A 16,377-nucleotide genomic window follows, 5' to 3' on the forward strand; every position below is an offset into this window, starting at 1 on the left:
TCCTGGTTTACTCCACTCAAGCCAGGTGACCTTGCTTTTCTCCAGCTTTATAAGTGGTGCACCTGTTGCTTTATGTGCTTGCAATGTTTCTCCCCCAGATCTCTGCATGGCCCGCACAGTCCCTTCATTTAGATTTCTACTGCAAGGATACCAACTCAGGAAGGACTTCTCCCATCACCTTATTAAAGTGGTAGCATCACTTTTTCTTTCTTTCTTTCTTTCTTTTTTTTTTTTAAAGATTTTATTTATTTATTTGAGAGACAGAGATCACAAGTAGGCAGAGAAGCAGGCAAAGAGAGAGAGGAGGAAGCAGGCTCCCTGCTGAGCAGAGAGCCCGATGTGAGGCTCAGTCCCAGGACCCTGAGATCATGACCTGAGCTGAAGGCAGAGGCTTAACCCACTGAGCCACCCCAGGCACACCCCCCAGGTCACTTTCTATTCCTTTACCCTGATTTATTAATAGTCTTAGCATTTATCACTACATGTATCATTTTATGAATTTACTTATTTGCTTGGTTAAAGTTTATCTCTTCCATTTATATATATGTTCCATGGCAGCAAACCATTGTATTCTTGTGCCTGGATTAGAGTCTGACATGCAGTATGTGTTCAGTAAATACTTGTTAAATGTATAAATCTCAGGGTTGGAAGAACTCATACTGGTCAAATACCTGAATTCCCTTTTGAGTGACTTTATCAACTAAACAACAATACTGTTAGATCTTTAGAAGTAAATGTGGAAACTTTCCATAGGATACCACTTTGACTTTCAGGACCAAGTGGATGGTTAGTTAGATATAGGAACCCAAACCATGGCTGTGGGATATGGATTGCCTTCTCCGTGATCAGGACATGACTTCGCACCCCCTAGTAACACACTTTCACTCAGGAAGTAAAGTAAAATTTTCAGAGTACTGAACTCTGAAGCTAAAGAGAGCTTTTTGAATTGGATATCTGGTTACCTCATTGTCCAATGCTTTCTTGTGTCTTCCAGGATAAGGACCCAGATCCTATTCCCTCATCTCTCCAGCCTCATCAGTGTGTATCATCTCTGCATCCCAGCCCACAAAATTTCCTTCATTCTCCTTGGGATCATGTTTTTTGTGGCTGTTGTAGGGCCGATGGCCCAATGTTATCACTACTAGTAACCCCACTCCTCCTTCAGAAAGTCAGGGAAGACTTTCTCAGTCTCCTTAGTAAAATGAAGTCCCTTTATTATAAGCTCTGCTCGCTTTCATGACACTCATCTCAGTTTTAATTTTAAGTTCCTTTGTCTGAGGTTTTGATTAATGTTTGTCTTCGCTACTGGACTATGAGTTCCAAGGAAGCAAGTGCTGTCTCTACTCCTGTTCTGCCTTGTAGTACAGCCAATGCACGAAGGCACTCTGAATGCACAATGGGCCAGAGAAGATTTAGAATCTCTGAAATATGAGAAAAATAAATACAGGCCACGCATCCTCCCAACAGAGCCTGAGACGGTTAAAACAACAGAGAGCCTGAGTAGCTTACTTATAATCTGATGTAGCACGAAGGGCTCAGACCTTCAGAATCAGGTCTGCAAAATTTCTGCAGTCTATTTCCTTCACAGATTTTCCATTTGTCTCTCCAAAGGAGGTCACAAGAAGAAGCCCTCCAACAGCGTGCCATTTTCTGCTATTCTTATGATGGCTATAAGAGGGCACAATTCTCCTAGAGTCTGACGTTTTGAAAATGTTTGGTGACAATTCAGCAGCCAGGCTGCTCCTAACAGCGAGCTATAGGTACAAGTCAGGACAGTCTGCCTAAACTAGTCCAGTGTGGGATGGGGGGATCCCAGTGTGAATGCTCTTTTGTACGATGCTTGCTGGTGGTCCTCTAGAGGCACTTCTGAAGATGCTCAAAGCCACCGGCACCTGTCCGTCTGTCTTTGAAGAGTTAGTCTGTTCTTTGCACAAGTACTGAAGTCTTCTGTGTGGAAGCCCATACAGAAGGATGCAGTGATAATTCTGCTTTTCTCCTAGCAGAAGCCAGAAACCAATGTCACTCTTACCCCAGAAGTGAAGCCAGATTCCATCAGGATATAAAACACTGTTTTGTTTATCAAACAACTCTACCTATTGACTATGCTGATCATGTGACTACTGATGTTTCAATTGTATATTAAACACACAGCCACTTTCATGATACCGACTCTGACTACTTTTCTTTGAAATAAATATGTTGCCTTAAAAATTGTTGAAAAGGCACTGTAGAGAATGTACTTAGCTTAATATGATCAGTTACCCAGGGTCACACAGAGTAAAGCTGAGACTGAAATTTAGGGCTCTCACTTCTCCAACTAGAACCCTGTCCACTATCCTACAATGCCCCTCTGGTGTTTTTATTAAAGCAAGGCTAGGTAACTATAGCCTGTATAACTCCAGGGTTCTCAATGGGATATTTCAATGATTCAGTATCAGCTGGGGACAGTTTGGCTCTACTCTTGTGCAAAAGGCAACTGACCTTCTTTCTTTGGTCAAGCCTTTCAATTTATCATTCTTTGGAATTTGTAAGGAGGCTACAAGGTCATGGAATGATTGCTTTTTCACCCAAAAAGGCTTAGATCCCTAATGGGACCATCTTCATGTCAAGAATACTTGGTTTGCCTTGCTCCATCCCTGATCCACAGGTCTCATGGGAATAATTCCAAGCAAGTGTTCAGGAACCTGTGTAGGCAGGAAGACCTGCATAAAGCTAGAAAATGCCACTTAACTTCTCTTTGCCTCAGCTTCATTATCTGTGAAATACATGTAATCAACACACTCCTGATAAATTTGTGGTACTGGTTAGATAAACTAATTATCATGCTGTACTTAGAATGCTGCTAGATACACAGTAAGTGCTCAATGCATGAGTCATTATCATCAGATTTGGGTTAAAATCCCCTCTACAGAGGACTTTCAGTGAAAGTTTGGTGGAAAAGAGAAAAATATATCTTAACACATAAGCTATGGAAGTGCGGATCCAAAGAATAATAATAATGAAAAAAAAATCTACTGTAGCAGTAAGGATGAATGAAACATTAAGAGATGCTAGCACACCCAAGTAATAGGGAAGCAGACTGACCAGGTAAAGGGGAAAAAAGGCAATAAGCCTGGGTTAACCAGTCAGTGATGCAGGCCTGGATTAAGAGTCTACATGTCTAAATATTTTTCTTAGAGAATAGAAACTCCCCTACTAATGAATTAAAAAGAGTTCATTAAAAGAAGGATTTTAAAACATTGCCCAAATATTATATTCTATGAAAAAAATAGCACAAGAACCAGATAAAAAAATATGCATACCGGGACGCCTGGGTGGCTCAGTTGGTTAAGCAGCTGCCTTCGGCTCAGGTCATGATCCCAGCGTCTTGGGATCGGGTCCCACATGGGGCTCCTTGCTCGGCAGGGAGCCTGCTTCTCCCTCTGCCTCTGCCTGCCATTCTGTCTGCCTGTGCTCGCTCCCCCCACCCCCGATAAATAAGTAAAATCTTTAAAAAATATATATGCATACCTTTAAAAGCAAACGAGGTTACGAGTCAGAGTTTAGGAGCCCTCCCTATTGCAATAAATAAACCGGTTTGGGAAATACTAATGTTTTTTTTTTTTTTTTTAAATTCAGGTTAGTGAACATACAGTGCAGCCCTGGGGTTTCAGGAGCAGAACCATGGATTCATCGCCAACGTACCACACCCAGTGCTCATCCTAACTGGTGTGTGCTTTAATGCCCACCCCCTACCTAGCCCATCCCCCACGCCCCTCTCCTCTACCAACTCTCAGTTTGTTCTCTACAATTAAGATTCTCTTACGGTTTGCTTCCTCTCTGTTTTTATCTTATTTTATTTTTCCTTCCCTTCTCCTATGTTCATCAATTTTGTTTCTTAATGTCCACATATGAGTGAAATCATGATCGTCGTCCTTCTCTGACTGACTACACTTAGCATAATATGCTCTAGTTCCATCCATGTCATTGAAAATGGCAAGATTTCATTCTCTTTGATTGAAACACTGATTAGTGATCTTTAGACTTGGAATTTCATTTATCTTTAGGGAAACAAAACAGAGTGCTTATTTTGTACTATTATTTCCTATTCCTCCTCTTCTGTTGGAATAGACCATTCTGTTTGGAGAAGCAAAACCCTGAATGTTTTGAGCCTGGCTGGCATTTTGAAAACTTGGTTGTGTGCTGCCATCTTGTGGTAATACAAAGACATGTTTCTACGTGCTGTCTAAAGGAATTGCCTTTGTCCACCAGGTGGCAATAGTGGGGAAAATAAAAACTTTTTTTTCCAGTCCCAGCCAGCAAGAACTGTTACATTTCCAAAAGGAGTCTTTCCTATTCTGACAGAAAAGAAAAAAAAAAATTGTTGTCCTTAAAAAACTGAGAATTATTCTTCCTTTTGTAGTGCTAAGGTGATACCAAATTCTGGAGTAAAACTGACTTGCCAAGGATATGATTTCTATAGGGATTTCCTGGAAACACTCATTAGAATACACTTGAAACCTATTATTTTTATACGTCTTAGGTATAAAAGTATAAAAAACATCTGCTTAAGCAAATACATTTAACAAGTAAGCATGGCAGTACGGGTCCAAAGAATAAAAATAAATCTACCATAGCAGTGAACAAAACTTTGGGGGAGTTTAGTACAGAGAAAGTTCTTGAATTCTCTAGAAGCATTATTGCCATATGCTTAGACTTTAGTTTCTCCTGACGGAGTACAAAGGGGCAATGGGGGAGAGAATTTAATACCAGAAAGGGCAAATGTTATGACACATTTATGCTAATCTTTGACTTTTAACTTTCAGATTCTATATATCCAGCCATGTCAGACAAACCTGCAGCATTCAGCCTCTCAGTTGGCACAGAGCACGTCTTCCATCTTCACTAGTGTAGTCTCAGCTCACTATTTCTCTAGCACAGAGTAGGTGTCCCACAGATTTGTGAAATGAATGCCCGTGCCCAGACGAGTGGATGAAGGAATGAACAAAAAGGCTGATGGAATCATTTAGTACCTCAACATCTATCCTAGCTAGGATTCTAGGTAGAAGAAGATTCTATTCTTCTTTTGGAAGCTCATGCCCTAGTGGAAAGGCAAAATTTTTGCTGGGAAATCAAACATTTGGAGAGTCAAATGGGTTGAAGAAGTCCTTTCATCAGTCCCCAAGTTTGGTCAGGTAGAAAATTTTCTGGGTGGTTGAGCTTCACTTAAGAATATGCTCTGCAGAGGGGTTGCCTGGGTGTCTCAGTTGGTTAAGTGTTTGACTCTTGATTTCAGCTCAGGTCATGATCTCAGGGTTGTGAGACTGAATCCTAAATTGGGTTCTGCACTGGGTGTAGGACATACTTAAGAGTCTCTCCCTCTCCCTCTGCCCTATACCCCATCTCTCTCTCTCTAAAAAAAAAGAAAACATTAAAAAAAAAAAGGAATAAAAAAGAGAATATCCTCTCAACTAGTGAAAACTAAAACCTTAGAAATAGAAACCCAAGCTTGTTTTATTGTTCAAAGACCAGAAGACTTCTTACCTCTCATCTTCCATGATGTGGTGTGATTCATTCCCTCTCTCTCTCTCTCTCTCTCTCTCTGCTCAAAAACTGAAGTGAGTGATATGAAAGTGAGAGAGATGTGTCCCTGGAAACTCTATAGGGTTTACAGTTTGGAAAATCTTTTATTGTCCGAGGGAATGTTCAAGTCTATATTTCTGAACAATTTTGTCATTTTGCCTTGTTTGAGTTCTATGTGGTCGAGGAGAAGAGGGTCCAACAAGTCCATAAAAAGAAGCATTGATTTTCAGTACTCTGACTCTTGACTTTTCGCGTCTTATCTTAAGTCCCTGCTTCTAAGTATTTACTCCCAGCCCTGGGGAGGATGTACAGAACTTTGGGGTCTATATCATTTGTGTGGTTTTTCTTGTTCCATGTTTACGTGAACATGAATGAACCACGTTCTAATCTGCCACTGCCATCTGAACAAGGGAATACTCTGTCTTCCATTGCATATGGCACAACTCTTTGTATAGTCTGGTCATCGGATGTGCCTTAGGTTTTGAAAATGACATGTTAGGTTGAGGACTTAAGATGATTAATTGCACTGTTTCCCCCCCACTCCCCCCCTTCTGGGAGATCTAGTAGGACTGTATGTAAAGAAGAAGGGGGGGGCACCTGGGTGGCTCAGTGGGTTAAAGCCTCTGCTTTCAGCTCGGGTCATGATCCCAGGGTCTTGGGATCGAGCCCCGCATTGGGCTCTCTGCTTGGTGGTGAGCCTGCTTCCTCCTCTCTCTCTGCCTGCCTCTCTGCCTGCTTGTGGTCTCTATCTGTCAAATAAATAGATAAAATCTTAAAAAAAAAAAAAAAAGAAAAGAAAAGAAGAGAGGGAAGGTCCAAATTCAATGGGAGCTTTGACCCTCCAGTTGCCTGGAACAAGTGAGAGAGGTACGGGGTAAAAATCCTTAAGAAACTTAAAAAAGAAAATGAGGAAGATTCGACGTGTTGCCTCTTCCTCCTTCAGTGATGATGAAGACCTGAAACATAACATTTATAAGGTTCTTTAATGGGAATTTATGTTTTATGTGCTCTGCCTTTTATTTATTTATTTTTGTCACAGTTTTTAAAAACAAAGCCCTTATTATTATAGTGGTTTAAAAGCAGGGCATTTATTAATTCAATTTTCAAAGCCGCTTTCAAGCTTAGAAAGTTATTAATTTCTTTCTCGCAGGTTTCTCCACTCAGAGGCTTTAGGCAACAGCAACGTCTACTTACAAGTATTATTATTATTGTTTTTTGACATAGAAAAAGATATGGCTGTGACTTCTGTTTAGGTTGTTAGAGTTTTTTATTTTCTCCACTTACTATATTCATGTTGTATGAACCCTAATTCCCAATACCTCTGGAAAAATGTTCTCTGAGAATCAGTAACCATTCTGGGTGTAGTTCACAGGGGAAAAGCCAAAACAGAGAAATAGGTCTAAACCTTAACCTTAAGGCTATTCCTGCTTTGTTTCGTTTTAGTTTTAGTATTTATTTTTTTTATTGTTGCTGTTCGTTTGTTTTTTAAAAGTAAGCTCTATGCCCTGCATGGGTCTTGAGCTCAGGACCCTGAGATCAAGAGTCACATACTTTGTGGACAGAGCCAGTCAGGTACCCTGATTTTTATTTTCTTAGTTAGTTCATAGGTGGACTATTATCCTAACTACTCAGAGAATTATTTCAAACTGGCTGGGGGAAACCAAGAAGTCTTAGTGTGTCATCAATATTTGAGAAAGGATGTTGGCTTCCTTTAGCTAACTTTAGGTCATGAAAGGAATCTTACACTTCCAAATACTTCTAGGGGCTTTTTTCCCTCTTAACAGTTGACCTAAAATGAACTTCACATGTTTGATGCTTTTTAGGAATGAGCTGGAGCCATGAATGATTTAGTCAAATATTTGTCACTCTGGGAATGTGGTGATAAGTTCTTGTTGAATAAGAGAATAAGCCCAAACCAAAATTAATGCTGACATAATTTCTTATTGTGTAATGTGAATAAAATATTTGAAACTCACAGGGACACTTGGTTGGCTCAGTCGGTTATGCGTCTGCTTTCCCTTCAGCTCCTGATCCCAGGAATGACCCGTCCAGGGATCAAGTTCCACATTGGGCTCCCTGCTCAGAGCGAAGTCTGCTTTGCCCTCTGCCCCTTCTCCTGCTTGTGCTCTCTCTCAGATAAATAAATAAAGTCTTTTAAAAAAGATTTGAGACTCACTGTTTATTCTCATGAATTTATGGACCAATCCCCTAGAAACCAAGTCTTCTACAGTAAAAGGCATCAGGAAAAAAAAAAATGTTTTTAATGCTCATTTCATTCAAAAGAGACCAACTTATGAAGGGGGAAATATTAACACACCAATTTAGAGAGAGGATGTAGGCACTCCCACATCTGAAAGGAGGACCTCTCACTGGAAATCCTGGAAGGCACACAAGGGAAGCCTCTGATAGGAAGAGTCTGGTTTGACTGGGATTGGGGAGAGCTGCGAGTGTGTCTGTCACTGTGGAGACAGCCCTGATCTGGGACCAGAGGGCTGCTCCTGGGCGTGCCTGAGCTGTAAGCTTGGGAAAGTCACAGAAACACACCCATCCTCAGAAAGGGCAGAAAAACATAAAGGCTTAGGTGTTTTAACTCAAGTATTTTAAGCTCAAACCTCCAGATGAAACATTTGTTTATGTTATCTCTGAGGAGAGAGATTATATACGATCTTTATTTTCTTCTCTATAGTTTCACATATTTTCAAATTCTTCCATAATGAATAGAAAAGTATTTATAAAAACAAAACAATGCATTTTAAAAACACTCTAACTCTGGGGAAAAGAAAATAATATTTGGCTTTGGGTTGACATCCTTACAAGGAGGCTGAAACTTTTTTTCCTCGCTTTTTCAGTTGGCTGGTGTCATAGAGCAAAACCAAACAGAAGCTAAGATAGGTAAGGCCAAGGAACATAGTCTTAACAACAGGAACTGACAATGCAATAAAAAATGTATTAGATGGGCTTATGAGGTCCTCAGACTACAGGCTTGATATAATTGCACTGTCGAGTAAGAGGGGGTGTGTGATGTGCCTTTAACGACTGTGGGATCTGCTCAGTGGTGATGTGAGTTGCTCCAGAAAGTGTAGATTTGCCGAGCACTCCCACCATAAAGAGAGGGCTCCAGTAAGTCTCTTACAGAAAGTCAGCTTTCTCAAATCCTACGTGTTTCTTATTTAGCCTGAGAAATTTAATTTTTAATAATTAATGAATTAAAATGTTAGAGAATGCCCAAGGGTCTAACTTTAATAAAGGGGTTTCCCTGGGCCACTCCACCTTAAAATACATACAAGATTAGAAAAACTTAAAAAAAAAAAATTAGAAAAACTCCAGAAGTAAATTTATTTAAATCAGCTGTCCGTAAGTTGTGTTTTTCGTTTTTTTTGTTTAAGGATTTATTTATTTATTTGACACAGAGAGAGTACAAGCAGGGGGAGTGGCAGGGAGAGAAGCAGGCTCTCCCCGCCGAGCAGGAAGCCCTGCTCTGTCCCAGGACACTGGGATCGTGACCTGAGCTAAAGGCAAATGCCCATGGAGCCACACAGGCGTCCCAGTCAGTAAGATATTAGGGTCAGACATGCAGTTTCTGTCTTTTGAGAGAAAGACGTGTTTCTGCCCTTGTATCTAGAATGTGACCTTTGCACCTGTAGGTACAATTCTACAAGGCCTTTTGCCCTTGTGGAATTAAAGACCACTCTTCTCATTTAATAAAGAACTACTTCCCAGTCCCAAATCTACTTAGTTGTTGGTACAAAGTAGATTATATTTTCCGTGTTTAAAAACATACATTTTATGTATATTTTAAAGCCTTTTGTGCCTCCCTTTATTTGACTTGCTAAAAAAGGATTAAAAGCACGGGTCTGGGTAAGTCTCTAGAGATTTTCCTTCTTTCTGGTTTTCTTCCTCTCTTTTCATTTCCCAGCCCTGAATTGTGAATTGCAGATCTGTTTTAGAATACATTTTAGATTTAAATTCTAAGGAATTCAAGACTGTCTTTAATCCATGTAAGGTGTGTTTTCATTTTGTATGTTTCAAAATTAAAAAAAAAAAAATGTTCAGCTACCATAAAACAAGATGACAGGCCTCCAGAATTTGAATGCAGAGATAACGAATTTGTGAGATTTCCTACAGCTTTTAAGGCTCTTGGAAATTAGAAGATACGGGATTACAAATGGTGGTGTGCTCTGTGTTACCCTTGCATCTAGGTCTCTGGCACTAACCCCCACAGCCCAGAACTTGGTAAAGGCGGTTCTGCTTTGGACCTTTCCCAAGTGACTTTGTTACTCAGCATGCCGGGAAGCCTCAGGGATTCACACTCCCGCCGTGTCACTGACTCCAACTACAGCATCGCCACCAGCTTCTGGAGCAGCTCCTTGAAAATACTGACGGGTCCTTGCAACCCGACCATTCCCACAACTAAAATTAAAATTTACCATCCAACCTCCCTGATGAGCGACTGAAAGTTTTCTCTGGGTGTTCGTCCAGAAAATAGGCTCTCAGCATTTTTTTTCCAGAAAATTCACCCAAGATAGTGCTACCTACACCCAGTATGCAGTATCACTACATGTCCGTACAATGAAGCCAGCAGATGCTTTCTTGTCCTAAGAGAGTAACAGAGAGGTGGGAATGTAAATTCCCTTACTTTTTTTTTTTTTTTTAAGATTTTATTAATTTATTTGACAGAGAGATGTATACAGAGAGAGCACAAGTAGGCAGAGGGGCAGGCAGAGGAAAAGGGAGAAGCAGGCTTTCCACTGAGTAGGGAGCCGGAGACGGGCCTCGATCCTAGGACCCTGGGATCCTGACCTGAGCCAAAGGCAGCCACTGAACTGACTGAGCCACCCACGCACCCCAGATTCCCTTACTTTTAATCCCCACTGTTTTATCACATTTCTTTTCTTTTTAAAACAGGCCAGATGCAAAATAGGATAAGTAAGAAATTATTTGAGAAAGAGTGTGTTTTTTCAGATTTTGAAAGTTAATTAGGCTTAATTAAATTAATTCAGCTCTCTCTGAATTCTAGACTTTGGTATAGACTGGAATGTTTGCTCCTCTCTTTTCTCCTTTCTGCCTTTTAAACGTCCCTTTCACCAGGAAGCCTTCCCTGATTGCTCTGGGCTAGCTAAGCTGTCTCTGTCCTGTGCTCTCTGAATACTCCACAGGGACCCTAAACTTAGCAAATCTTTTTCATGCCTGCTTCACATAGAAAGTACGAGGGTAGTTGTGTTTCTGAGTGGATGAATGGTGTGGTGTGACTGACATATTGTGCATTGTCAGGTAAGCTGGGCCAGAAATGAACCTGCACTGCCCTTTGAGAATGAAGTCTCTTTCTTGTGTTCCTAATGGTTAGAAATCTCGAGAACAAGAAAACATGGACTCTAAAAGAAACTCGACAAAGCAAAAGCAAGTGGAGAGTACATGTAAATGCAGAACAAGAAGTCACACTATTAACGGAACTGACTTAGCAGGGTTGGTTCTCGAAGGGAAGACCGACTTCCAGTGACTGAGATCGCTCTTTTTCAGCATTGCAACAACGAGCAGCTTTCAATGACGAACTTACCTGTGTCCTGGAACTCCAGGGAGGAAAATAGAACAAACCTCCCACGTTACTCCTCTCTAACTTGCAATTCAACATACAAAGATACCGTCTGATTTCTTCCTTCCTTCCTTCCCTCCTTTTGTTTTCTTTCTTCCTGCCTTCCTTCTTCTCTTTCTTCCCTCTCTCTCTCCCCTTCCTGCCTCCCCCCCTTCCCTTTCTCCCTCTCTCCCTCCCTTCCTCCACCCCCCCCTTTCTTTTTCTTTCTTTTTCCCTTTCTTTCTAGAGGTGTTTCTGTTTTCTGAACCTTCCCTGCTCCCAAGTCATACAAACTCTACATGTATAATCGAGAAAACATTTTAGAATAGTCAAGCAACTTTCCAACATAGAACATGGCTGGGAATGCTTGTGCTTTGTGGGCTAAGGTGGATGGCATGGTACACAGAATGGGCAATCAGCCAAGACGTAACTCTTTCCTTTTACTATTTTTTTTTTTTTTTTTAAATGCTACTGTGGCCCTGAACAATGTCTCTTAGGCTGTTAAAAAAGTTATACCGGAACTGCAATTGCAAGGTGAGTGGTTCATTTAGAGCCATTGTTACAAGCATGGGACGGTTAGAGTAGAACCGACTGACAGCTATGATTTATAGTGAAGATACTTTGTTAGTGGTGTTGTCTAGGGGTTAAAACACACGTATGTGTGACAGAGATGGGGCAAGTGTTTTCTTCTACAATCAGCATAGTAATAAGCAGAACAGTATAGTCAACTATGGTGATGCTTGGCTCCCCAGGGTCCAATTAGGAAGCACGATGAATGACTTGTGAAGTCTCTCCCCCCACTGACTTGTGGTGGATATAAGCTGACAATTCTCAGTGGAGTCCTAGTGAGTGGTCTGCCTACTCCCATCATACATCTGGGTACATATGAACACCTTAAATTGGAATTCCAAACTCATTATGTCGTGCTGTGTTCCTCCTTGGCAGGTGTGTTTCTTCACAGCAGTATACAAGGGGAGATGTAAGGTGGGGCCCCGTAAGCCCATCTCCGCCTCCCCCCGACGGAGGTGCTGTTTCATTTAAGACCTACAAATGACTTGTGATGATGAAAGACCACTGTGAGGACAGAGTGACTGTGTAAGGGAAGTTGTTACTAAGGTTAATTTGTATCTTGCCTCTTCAGAAGTAGATGTGTCCTCCAGATAGATGGGATAATGGCTTTGCTCGCATAGCTGCTAACCAGGGTTTAGAAGTGAATGTTATTACTATCAAAACTTTTTCTTTGGTTTCATTTGAAGGATGTCAAAGAAAAAGTATATATGTCGGGTGAGGTGAATATGGTGAAAAATACAGAGTAAAAGAAAATCAAGAAGTACAGAGAGCAGGAATATGAATCTCAGGTAAAATAAAGAGAGCTCAAGGGAAGACTAAAATTCATGTTTAGGGGCGCCTGGGTGGCTCAGTGGGTTAAGCCGCTGCCTTCGGCTCAGGTCATGATCCCAGGGTCCTGGGATTGAGCCCCGCATCGGGCTCTCTGCTCAGCAGGGAGCCTGCTTCCTCCTCTCTCTCTGCCTACTTGCCTCTCTGCCTGCTTGTGATCTCTTTCTGTCAAATAAATAAAATCTTTAAAAAAAAATAAAATTCAAGTTTACACTTTGGGGGTTACATGAGGACATTCCTCAGGAGCTGAGACTGTCGATGTTTGAGTTCCTGGATGGGTATGCATTCTTTCTTTTTGACTCTAAATAGTGCCACTTCTTTCAAGGACTTGAAGGACTTGCTCCATACAATGTCTCTGAACATAGAGCCAAGCTCCCAAAGAAGGGCCTCCTTCCTGGCTATATCCAGCTCCTCACAGCACCACGTTGCCCTCCCGTTAAATGGCACACAGATGCAAACACCAGGGCCAGCTCAGCTGGGGGTGCCCTGGAAAGACCAGAGAGACCTGCATCAGCATTTTCTGTCCATTCCAGATCCTGGTCTTCTCACCCTTTGGGGCGTCATGCCAACATTTTCTGCTGCAAATCTCACTGAGCTCTTCTTAGGCAGCTTTATTCCTTTTAATTAAAAAGACAAGACTGTCAATTACTTAAACTTAATCCCCAAATGTAATTGTTACTTTGAAAGATTTTTTTTCCCATAAAGCTCATAGAAGAAAAATATTTCCATCAAATTAAAATTTAGTGGGAGCTGGGATTTAAAAAAAATATTCATCTTCAAATCCCCGCTGACTCTCGAAATCTACATAGCACAGCAAAGCCTAAGTACAGGAGGCTCACCGGGAGAGTCTGACTGGCATAGGCAGAAACAGACTGGGAAAATAGGAAAAGGCATTAGAGAAGAGTCCCTGTACAAAAAATTCTCCTACCTTTACACGGATGCTGGAGGATTGTTAGCCATTTAGCTTGAAGCTAAATGTAAATTCTGAGAGGTAACACTTCCAAGCTGCTGTTGGACATTTAAATAATAGTGTGAATACATTTCAGGTTTAGTCTTGCTGGCAGATTTGAACAGGGAGAGGCCCAGAGTTGTTTAGGGAACACAGCCGAAGGAAGAATGCAGAGCTGAGACAAGTAAGGCACAGAAGTGGATTCAACAGTTGGGTTGCTGGTTGAATCACCATGGTTGCATCACCGTGTTGGCAGGTGAAGTATTGATTCTAGGTGAGGTATTGGCACAACTATCCCACTTGGTTCCCAGCCATTGAAGAAAATCAGGAGGAAGTCAGCTTGTTGTTCCCAGGAAGGGAATCAGAGAGGGTCCTCAGGTACCAACGTCAGCTCTTAACGATCTTCATGTGTGTTAGTCTCGGTCCATGATTTTGCTGTAAATTTGCGTTAACACTACTTTCCAAGTACTATCAGTAAAAAAGCAAGGCTCCCTTTTTCCTCCACCAGCTAGTGCGAAAACTAAACTAAAACCTTCCCTGGGATGTGCTTTATACCTTGGACCAGGAAAAAGGGCACTTTCTGTAGAGTGAGGATGCTGGATTGATCTGACAGGTGGTAATGTGCATGATAAGGTCTCGCTGAAAGTATCAGCATGTGTGTGTGTGTATGCGTCTGTGTGTGCACACGCAAGCCACACAATAGAGAAGGATGCGATGTGAAGCTTCTCTAAGTGTAATACTATGATGTTGGTGAAAAACAATAAAGAACGTTTTTTATCTGGCCATGGGACACTTCTGTATTTAAACCCGCTAGCAGGGGGCATTTCAGACATTCCTAGAATCAGTCAAAACTCAAAGTACGATGAAGCCACACCAAACTTGTAAATAGCTAATATCCAGGCAATCGGATGCAAGTCTGTCTTTAAATATCAGCACTTTTAAAAAATGTAAGAAGTATGTGTATTTGAGCACGATTATTTTAAATTCAGTGTGCTTTCCTTCTAGGAACTTGAAGCTCTCTTTTGTATATTGTTTAAAAAACACTCTGAGCTTGTAGGCATGAAAAATATAATTTCTTTCCCATTTCACAGTTGGAAAAACTGAATTAAAGAGAACAATGCTAGTAATTATCCATGATTAATAGAGGTGTGTATGTAAATCAGCCTGAATAAGTGTGTGAAATTAGATGTGCTGATGCCAGATACCTCGGCTCATGTTTTTTAAAGACGACTGCTTTCATATAAATCTCTGTATGAGTCGGGCATACGTCTCTGTGTTGAGTATGTCTGGAAATAGACTTTGTAAGAGTGTATGGGTATTAAGGTAAAAGTATTGTGTATTATAAGCATACTCAAAATAAATTAGATGAGTGTTTACAATTCATTAGATACATATCTAATGACGAAGCATACCTAATGGTTATTTATAATGCACTATAGGTGCATTATATATGTGCCTGGATGCTGCAAGGTGTAGAGTGTAGTTTGGGTGTACTTTGATCATTAAGGAGTGTGGGAGAAGGTGCATATTAGTTTCTTAGGATTGTGGGGATTAATTGAGTTAATACATGCAAAAACCCTCAGAACTTTATTGGTACATGAGATGCCCACTCTCTATGTTAGCTATTATTGTTATTATTATTGTTATTATTATAGGAGATGGCACTGCTGTTATAATAAGGAGCTGAAAAGAGGCATTTTCTCATTGATACATGGGATAACATCCTATGGAAAATAAATGAAGTTGTAGGGATTGTCTAGTTATCTTTATGGCATGCACTGATTTTAGGATTTTTCTCCCACTTTCCTTCCATCCCAGTGGAGTCTGGTCTCAGAGTGCCAGGTGAGAGCAGGTATGTGGCCTCCTCCTACTGGCTGTTCTGATGCCAGGCCCGCCCGTAATGATGCCCGGCTCCCTTTGGGAGGAAACATGCCAGGTGGACCTCAGATTTCTGCACGCCTGGTTTGTTTGTGGGTTGGATTTTAATTTTTTTTTACACTTTAATTTTGGGGGTTTTGTTTTGTTTTCTGAGAAAGCTTTAGACAGCTGTATTAATCATGCAAACCCAGCCATGTGCAATGTGTTTTATCAATGGAAAAACAGGAACTGAATGGCAAGCAGCTGTGAACAAACCCAGTGCAAAGCCTGAGCCTGGAAGATAATCTCAACATTTCCCAAACCCACTCGCCACGCAGGGTTAGTGAATGGAAAGGCTGTTCACTTGGGATAAATAATCAGATGGGAGGCAAGCAAGTGAGACTCAACCCAGGGTTATTATTATTATTATTATTTTCTTTTTTTAAGTTGCAGTGGTGGGAGAAGGATGGGCTGATTGAGTCCAGAGAATCCCCCACTCAAGGGGATTCCTCATCTAAGGGTGATAAAAACAACACAATGGTAATTTGTCTTTGTCCTTTCTCTTCTTCTACTTCATTTTAACTTTCTGCAGCTGGTTTTGTCCCCTCGTTTTGAACCTGTGGTCCTTCTCAATGTGAAGGCCTCTCTAGATGCCCTGAAGCATCATGAAAGGCTACGCACAAGTGAGGAGAGGAGGAGGGAGGAGACAAGAGCAGTAGCATCACTTCCCAGGATTCACAGGCCTCAGGAAAGGATCTGAGCCTAACAAAATGAGAAAAGTTCCCTCAGTCACTTAGAGCTGATTCTTTCCTCATTTTACAATTCAGTGGATTTTCTGCAGTGATATAGTCAGAGGTAGTTATGCAAATATATGCAATTCAGGACTCATTTCAGAATAAATAAACCTAAATTAAAATTAATGGGGAAAAACACCTATCAGAAACAGATCAAGGATGGAACAGTATTTTATTTACCTATGTATATCTTTTAAATTAAGAAGCAGGGAAGTACACGGATTTTTTTTTTTTTTTTTGGTCTTGTT

General features: G+C 41.0%; 1 protein-coding gene across 3 annotated transcripts in view; it reads right to left on the reverse strand.

The window, feature by feature from the left end:
* Window positions 1-16,377, reverse strand: part of LSAMP (limbic system associated membrane protein) — a 652,933-nt gene that overhangs the window by 14,335 nt on the left and 622,221 nt on the right. The gene's annotated exons all lie outside the window — the stretch shown is intronic.

Source organism: Mustela nivalis (assembly GCF_964662115.1).
Source record: "Mustela nivalis genome assembly, chromosome: 1".
Classification (NCBI taxonomy): domain Eukaryota; kingdom Metazoa; phylum Chordata; class Mammalia; order Carnivora; family Mustelidae; genus Mustela; species Mustela nivalis.